Below are 10,000 nucleotides of genomic sequence, written 5' to 3' on the forward strand. Positions count from 1 at the left end.
ATTAGAAGCAAGATTGGCTAATTATTTGCATCATGATACGAAATCCGGAAAATGGATTTTGGAGTCAAATTAGCCTTATTCTGACGCAGTTACAGAAGTTAGAGAGGTTTATAAAATTGAGGATTTTTATTAATTTTGAAGGGTTTAAGTTTCTTATCCACTTGCATTTAGCAAGCCAAATATATATGTATACAAACACACACACACACACATATATATATATATATATAATATATATATATATATATATATATATATATATAAATATATATATATATATATATATATATATATATATATATATATATATATATATATATATATATATATATATACATGTATATATATATATATATATATATATATATATATATATATATATATATATATATATATATATATATATATATAAATACATTTATATATATAATATATATATATATATATATATATATATATATATATATATATATATATACATATATGTATACATATATGTATATATATATATATATATATATATATATATATATATATATATATATATACATGTATATATATATATATATATATATATATATATATATATATATATATATATATATATATATATCTATCTCTATATATATATATATATATATATATATATATATATATATATATATATATATATATATATATATATATATATAAATATATGTATATATACACACATAAATATATATATATATATATATATATATATATATATATATATATATATATATATATATATATATAAATATATGTATATATAAATACATATATATATATATAAATACATACATATATATATATATATATATATATATATATATATATATATATATATATATATATATATATATATATATATATACATATATATCTAACACTTCCAGCGGATATAGTATACAGTAACACGATAAACGAGTTCAAGAAACGGTTAGACAAAATCATGAAAACTCTGTAAATGCTTAAATTGAATCGATCAACCCACGAGCAAATGGAGTCTCCGCCAATGGAGTCAGAAGTCTTGAAGACATGCAAGATTCTAGTAACTCTCTCTCTCTCTCTCTCTCTCTCTCTCTCTCTCTCTCTCTCTCTCTCTCTCTCTCTCTCTCTCTCTCTCTCTCTGTATAACATGAACGTCTCAAAGGCTATTGAACTTACGTTCTTCACCTTAGTGGTTCTTATTATTGATTCCTTGCCACGTTCTTGTATCGCAAGCGTCAAAGGAATGTTTATTCCTTCCCAGTCTTTTGAAACTCCCAATTGAAATCGATGTTAAGATAACATGTAGCTTTTGGGGTGTAGATATAGTGTTTGTATAGTCAAATAGAGAATCATTTTTCTTTTGGTATTTTTGAAAGAAATATAATAATAATAATGATAATAATAATAATAATAATAATAATAATAATAATAATAATAATAATAATAATAATAATAATGATAAAAAATTTAAATAATAATAATAATAATAATAATAATAATAATAATAATAATAATAATAATAATAACACTACTACTACTACTACTACTACTACTACTACTACTACTACTACTACTACTACTAATAATAATAATAATAATAATAATAATAATAATAATAATAATAATAATAATAATAATAATATCCAAGGAATTAATAAACAATATTAAAAGAAAAAGCTTAGATATAAAGAAGCTAATACATGTGACCCAAACCAGATTCTTTCTTTAGAATCAAAGTAATAATTCTCCTAAAATATATATCTTCAATATATGAGCTTCAACGAAGCATTCTTCTTATGGGGAGACAGAAAACAATATTATTCCTCACCTCCCAAGTTGATTCTCACTCTTCGTTATTCTCTCAATCTTTCTCCTCCTCCATTTCGTCCACTATCTATTATAACTCGTCTGAAGATATTGGACAGAAGGTCAAGATCTAATATATTATCAACCCAATCCAAACATCGACTAAACTCCATTGATATGAAAATAATGTTCTCATACACAAGTCATTTTATTCGTTTTATAACGTTGGGTTTCATCGTAATTTGGTTTTCTTATGAAATGGAAGATTTATCTTTTAATGTTTTTTATTTCATCCTATCTATTCTATCAATGTTTATGAAAACGTATTAGCAATTATACTATTTGGAAACGATAAATTTTTATTTCAAATTCTCCAACCATTATCATAAAGAGCATCGTGGATTCTTCAAGTATGGATAATTATTTTCAAAATATAAATTGGATGAAGTGAAATATAATATTAGAAGTCTATTATTTCCAGAAACCACAATAGCAATTGTTTTATGCTTAAACATCATAAAATGGAAATGTTTCAAACCCATTCTAATCAGATTAAGTAAACGAGCTTACGTCGAATTAGCGTAAATTCATTAATGATTTTATAGTCTGTAAGCTAAAAGTTTCTCTTGAAAGCAAACAAATATATTTCAAAGGTACGGTATGAAGCTCTCTCTCTCTCTCTCTCTCTCTCTCTCTCTCTCTCTCTCTCTCTCTCTCTCTCTCTCTCTCTCTCTCTCTCTCTATATATATATATACATATCTATATATATATATATATATATATATATATATATATATATATATATATATATATATATATATATATATATAAATATATATATATATATATATATATATATATATATATATATATATATATATATATATATATATATATATATATATACATATATATATATATATATATATATATATATATATATATATATGTATATATATATATATATATATATATATATATATATATATATATATTATATATATATATATATATATATACATATATATAACATGAGCGTCTCAAAGGCTATTGAACTTAGGTTCTTCACCTTAGTGGTTCTTATGATTAATTCCTTGCCACGTTCTTGTATCGCAAGTGTCGAAGGAATGTTTATTCCTTCCTCCGTCTTTTGAAACTCCCAATTGAAATCGATGTTAAGGTAACATGTAACTTTTGGGGTGTAGATATAGTGTTTGTATAGTCAACTAGAGAATCATTTTTCTTTTGGTATTTTTGAAAGAAATATAATAATAATAATAATAATAATAATAATAATGATAATAATAATAATAATAATAATGATAATAATAATAATAATAATAATAATAATAACACTACTACTACTACTACTACTACTACTACTACTACTACTACTACTACTACTACTACTACTAATAATAATAATAATAATAATAATAATGATATTAATAATAACAACAATAATTATAAAAACAACAACAACAACAACAACAATAATAATAATAATAATAATAATAATAATAATAATAATAATAATAATAATAATAATAATAATAATAATATGCAATTAATGAATAAACCAATATTAAAAGAAAAAGCTTAGATATAAAGAACATAATACATGAGCCCAAACCAGATTCTTTCTTGAGAATCAGAGTAATAATTCTCCTATAATATATATCTTCAATATAAGAGCTTCAACGAAGCATTCCTCTCGTGGGGAGACAGAAAACAATATTATTTCTCCCTTCCCAAGTTGATTTTCTCTTTTTGTTATTCTCTCAATCTTCCTCCTTCACCATTTCGTCCACTATTTATTATTTCTCGTCTGAAGATATTGGACAGAAGGTCAAGATCTAATATATTATCAAACCAATCCAAACATCGACCAGACTTCATTGATATGAAAAGATTGTTCTCATACAAAAGTCATTTTATTCGTTTTATAACATTGGGTTTCATCATAATTTTGTTTTCCCTTGAAATGGAAGATTGATTTTTCTAATGTTTTTTTTACTTTATCCTATCTATTTTTTCATTGTTTATGAAATCAACATACTGTATTAGCAATTATACTTTTTGGAAACGATAAATGTTTATTTCAAATTCTTCAACCATCATTAAAAACAGCATCATGAATTCTTCAGGTATAAATAATTCTTTTCAAAATGATATAAATTGGATGAAGTAAAATAGAATATTAGAAGTCTATTATTTCTAGAAACCAAAATTTAAATGCTTTGAAACCATTCTAATCAGATTAAGTAAACGAGCTTATGTCGAATTTGCATAAATTCATTAATTATTTTATAGTCTTAATGCTAAAAGTTTCGCTTGAAAGCAAACAAATATATTCCAAAGGAACGATATGAAGCTCTCTCTCTCTCTCTCTCTCTCTCTCTCTCTCTCTCTCTCTCTCTCTCTCTCTCTCTCTCTTCGTTTTAGTACCATCGAATATTGGCAGTATTTAAATGCTGCATACAGTAATTATAAGTTTCTTTTCTATCTGGTATAGGAAAACTTCATATAGACCTAAATAAATGAAAGATAAAACTTTGAAAGAATCACGCTATTGAAAGTTTTTTTTTTTAACTTTTTCTGTAGTAGAAATTTTTGAACACTTAAGATGTATATCAAATACTCCTAATATTAGGATTAAATGGAAGAACAGGATTAGAAATGAAAATATTAGAGATATTACTCAAGTGCCATATGTGCATAAGATATGGTAAGGGTTTGATGGAGTGTGTTTGGGCATGCTCTTTCCACTCCCTAAGAGAGATTAGTTCTCCAAACCTTCAACTGGGCTTACACGGTACTAAAAGAGTTAGAAGACCCAGGCCTACATGGCTTAGGATTACGTAGTATGAAATAGGAAATGATAAATGGAGAAGTATTGAATTGAAAGCTTAATATAGATATGAGTGACAAAATCTAATCGAGGGCCTTTGCGTCAATACGTGTAGGAGGAGATGATGATGACGACGATGATGAAGATATCAAATATGTAATATAAAAGGAATAAAAGCAGTTATTAATATAAAAAGGATATAGTTTTTTATTTGATATAATATGACATTCTGGCCCAATCCAATTTAATTACTAGCTTTAAATATACCATTTATTTCAATAATTGTGGATCTAACAATATGAAAATCCAATGCAGGGTAAAGTCATGCCAAAAAAAAAAAAAAAAAAACATTATAAACATCAAAATTTTATAGCAATTCTGTAATCAACAGAGCATTAACATCGGAACTAATGGTTCACATTCCAATTAAAACACGACCAGCTCATTAATTGAGGTGATTAAAGAGTTTATTATTATGGCTTTACGGTGTTATTACTTTTAAGAATTTCTAAATTCATTCGTGTAAAGTAGATTGTATTCAACCATTGTGTTCTCGTTAGAATAAGGTAAATATATTTGAGTTTATTAGTTGTTATTCTTTTTATTTTATGATAATTTCTGATCAAATATTATAGAAGCTGAAAAGAAAGGATGTTTGAATTGGTGGATTGTAAACTAGGGGAGTTAACCCATTAAGTTCTTGTTAAAATATGGCATTTATTTTTGAGTTTATGTTGTTATTCTTTTTATTTTATGATAATTTCTGATCAAATATTATAGAAGCTGAAAAGAAAGGATGTTTGAATTGATGGAATGTAAAGTATGGAAGTTAACCCATTGAGTTCTTGTTAAAATATGGCATGTATTTCTGAGTTTATGTTGTTATTCTTTTTATTTTATGATAATTTCTGATCAAATATTATAGAAGCTGAAAAGAAAGGATGTTTGAATTGGTGTAAAGTAAACTAATAGAGTTTACCTTTGAGTTCCAGTCAAAATATGATAAATATTATTTAGTTTATTACCTTTTGTTCTAAATATCATGATAATTTCTGATCAAATATTGTAAAAACTTGATAGAAATTTATTGCAAAGTGAATTGCGAACGTTTAGGCATATAATGGAAGTTGCTATCTTATTTTATAAGTAAAAACCTTTGTCGTGTTGTGTGCTGGTGAATAAACTAAAGGAATGCATATCTAATATAGTTTCTACCTTTACATCTGGTCTCACTCAAGCTTTATCACTTAATGTGAGGTTTAAAAAGGTAAGCCGGACCCCGGGGGGAGGGGGCGGGTGATGTAATTCGTTGAGATAGGTATAAACTTTCTCATTATTTATCAAATCGATTTTCTGTATGGGGAAATGATGTTTGTCTTCGTCTGAAAGATGGAAATTATTATTATTATTATTATTATTATTATTATTATTATTATTATTATTATTATTATTATTATTATTATTATTATTATTATTATTATTATTATTATTATTATTATTACTTACTTACTTACTTACTAAGCTATAACCCTATTTCGAAAAGCAGGATGCTATCAGCCCAGGGGACCAAACAAGGAAATAGCCCAGCGAGGAAAGGAAACAAGGAAAAGTAAAATATTTTGAAAGAAATAATATATGATTACGGAATATAATAATTTAGGATTTCTTGGAGTGAAGCCTGTTTGAAGGGATACTCAGGTTTGATACAGTCGTAGGATAACCTAAGGATACGGCAGTCTCATGGGGTGGGGTCCTGTTCCCCCGTAACGTAAGTAGGTAAAGATATGGCTCCTAGGTTAGGTTAAGTGGGGAACCTCAAGTTAGGTGGTGTTTTTGTGTTTGTTTCCGGTAAAAAAAAACTTTGTTGTGTTGGTCTAAACTTTTGAAATTTTTCATCTGCTCTGTCTCAACCAGGTACCAATGCTTCACTAAGCATCTTATTCAGAAGAATATTTATTTTAATTCCTGTGTTAAGGGTTAAAGTTATGTATTACATAAAATTGCAATAAAAACGTATGCAGTTATTAAGAATATATTACCAGCTTGATTTAATAGGTGACCGTATTTCAATAGTAACTAAAACTATAAATAATATTCTACTTTGGTCATTAATTTTCACGAGTTTTAATGTATCATTCAACAACATCATCAACTTTAACCATCAGTGCTATACTGAGGTAGCTTTCATTTTAAAAGAATTTTAATCTTTAAATATGAATCTGATTATTCACTTATCAGTAAAACAAACCAAGGTTATTGTGTCCTTATGGATCATCTATTAAGAATTCTATCAGAATGGTTATGCTATATTTCCATGATTATGTTTTTCCTTTTAATATAAACCTAATGATATTGTCTTTTTTTTTTTTTTTTTTTTTTTTTTTTTTTTTTTTTTTTTTTTTTTTTTTTTTTTTTTGACGTAGCTTGGTATAATGAACTCTTGTATTTAGTCGATGTTGATAATGGAAATTCTTGAATTCTTTTTAAATTTCTCATAGAATATTTGTCCTAGCCTTTCATTATTTCCTTTAGACGTTATGAATTATTTAATAATAAATCATGGATCGTCTATGATTAAATTCAAATGGTTTGCTATAATATATTGTCCTGATTATATTTTTCCCAGCTTGAAAAAACTCAATTAAATAAAGTTATATTAAAAGAGTAGTTGAACTGGGCATAGTATAATGAACTTCTGTATATTGTTAATGTTAATGATGGGGAACCACATTTGTATGTTTTTCTCAAAATATTCCTTCAGACGACAGAATTTACCAAATAAAACATATTTGAAAAGATGGAAACTAAAATCAAACATTTCAACGAAATTCGTGTTACATCGATGTTGCAATGTACAGCACACAATTTAAGTAATAGGAAACATCATGCATGGTCCAGCTATTCCAATTAAAGTGTTATTCACTTGAATGAAACCATAACACTTTTATATTAAAGAAATCATGCAATAATTCTGCAACTAGAGTTGATTTGATAAAAATTAGGTATAGTATGTAGGAACTAAAGGGGCACTCAGTAGAGAAGAGACCTCCACCACAGCAGCTTATTTCTTGACCCTTTTCGTGACCTTGAACTCAAATTTTGACCTTAACTTGTATTAATTGGCGTGGATTTTCATACTCTCAAATATGAACCAAGTTTGAACTCTCAACGATGTCTAAACTTATGTCTGATTTCGTGAACTGAACATTTTGTTTGACCCTGATCTTGACCTTTGACCTAGACCTTCCATAATCTAATCATATTATGCATTTTACATAACAGTTAATCCATACAAGGGTCATTACAATTACTGTTATGGCCAGGAAGCTGATCACAAACAAACACAGACAAAAAGGGGTGAAAGCATAACGTTCCAAGTGCGTTGACGGAGGTAAATATAAAACTAATGGTGGAATGAAGGGCAATATTTTGAAGAGGGGACAAATGAATCCTTCAAACCATTTTCCAATATTCCGAAAAGAAAAACAACAGCTTTGAGCCACAGAATCTTTCAGAACATCACAATGATTTTAAGCTTTGAAAGAAATCAACCCTTCTTGCTGGTTCCAGGACCACACTAAATATTCCAGTCGTAAGCACTTTGGTGACATTTGGAAAAGTAAACAATGAAACGAGTGGGAAAGTGGGAGAGAGAAAGAGATAAAGACAGAGATAAAAATTGGAAGGAAGACAGAGATAGGGAGAGAAAAATGGAAAGGAAGAGAGACAGACAGAGAGATAAAGACAGAAAATTTTAAATAAAAGTATTGTTCTAAACGTTCGAGACAAAGGTTGATGGACAGAAAATAAAATATTCACAGAACACTATTTATATATTTTCCCAGAATATACATCATATATCACGGAACAAATATCATCAACAAAGACTAGAAACATAATTTATGACATCAATAAATACATAAAATTTCATCTATCAACGTTGGGTGAAGTAATACTTTATGATACATGGGGTAATCACCGATGTGGTAAAAAGATATTTTATATAAATCTATTATGATAATCAATACACGTTTCTTAGTATTGTCTTCGTTTGCTTTTGTGGGATATGAAACGACTAGAGGCATTTCATGTTACTGAATAATGTTGTCTTATTATTATTATTATTATTATTATTATTATTATTATTATTATTATTATTATTATTATTATTAAAAAGGTAATATACAACTTTACTTGGAAAAGAGACAAATAACCTAGTGAGGAAAGGAAATATGGAAATAAATAAACTACAAGAGAAGTCATGTACAATCAAAATAAAATATTTTAATAATAGTAACATTGGATTATATATTTTATACATAAACTATAAAAATCCCATTACTGTATCATATAATTTTAGATCTATTTTTTTTCCTAAAATACAAATACTTTGATAAATTTTCAAGAATACTTCTTGAACATATATTAGAAATCAAGTGTCAATCTTATATAAGATAGATAGATACATGGTAAAACTATTGCCTAAATGTTTACATCATCCATTTGCATGGAATTCCATATTAATAGTATTTATTTTAGGTAAAATATTTAATGAATATATAAACTAATCATTTTGTTATTTCAATTCCTAAATCAAAGACAATAACAAGAACGCTTTTAACAAGTATTGATAATTTTCTAAAATTTTGTATTTTTTCATTATTATTAGAATGGTCCTTTTATAAGAATAATGATATTTATATCCAGTACAGAAAAAAAAAAATAAATTTACGAATAGATGTTATTCATCGAACACTTGTGGCTGTGTTAAACTTGATTTCAAAATAGGAAGAATTGTAAAATTCTAAAAGGTTTTATGAGTTATTGAATGCAATAAATAAACTCAAATATCATGAAGAATGATATATGATATTTATCAAAACACCTTTGGCAACGTTAAACGTGATTTAAAATGGGAAGAATGGTAGGATTTAAATATTAAATACAATAAATGAACTCAAGTATCATATGGAATAAATATATGATATTTATCGAAACACCTTTGGCAATGTTAAACGTAATTTCAAAATGGGAAGCATTGTAAGATTTTGAAAGTATTTTTTGAGTTGCTGAAAGCGATATAGAAACTCCAATATCACAGAGATTATGCTGAGGTAATCCTTTTCCCATCTTTGTCAGTAACAGATAAAGTTGATATTCTGTTAAATGGTGAGACTTCATATGACAACATGAGAACAATCCTTTCCAGAAATGAATCAATTTGATTAAGAACGAGGTGAAAATAATATACATAGAACAAATATCATGTTACTATCGATGTCTTTTGATATTATTAGTTTTTTCTCTGAAAAATGTTGGGAAAACGA

The sequence above is a fragment of the Palaemon carinicauda genome, chromosome 1 (genome assembly GCF_036898095.1).
Source record: "Palaemon carinicauda isolate YSFRI2023 chromosome 1, ASM3689809v2, whole genome shotgun sequence".
NCBI lineage: Eukaryota > Metazoa > Arthropoda > Malacostraca > Decapoda > Palaemonidae > Palaemon > Palaemon carinicauda.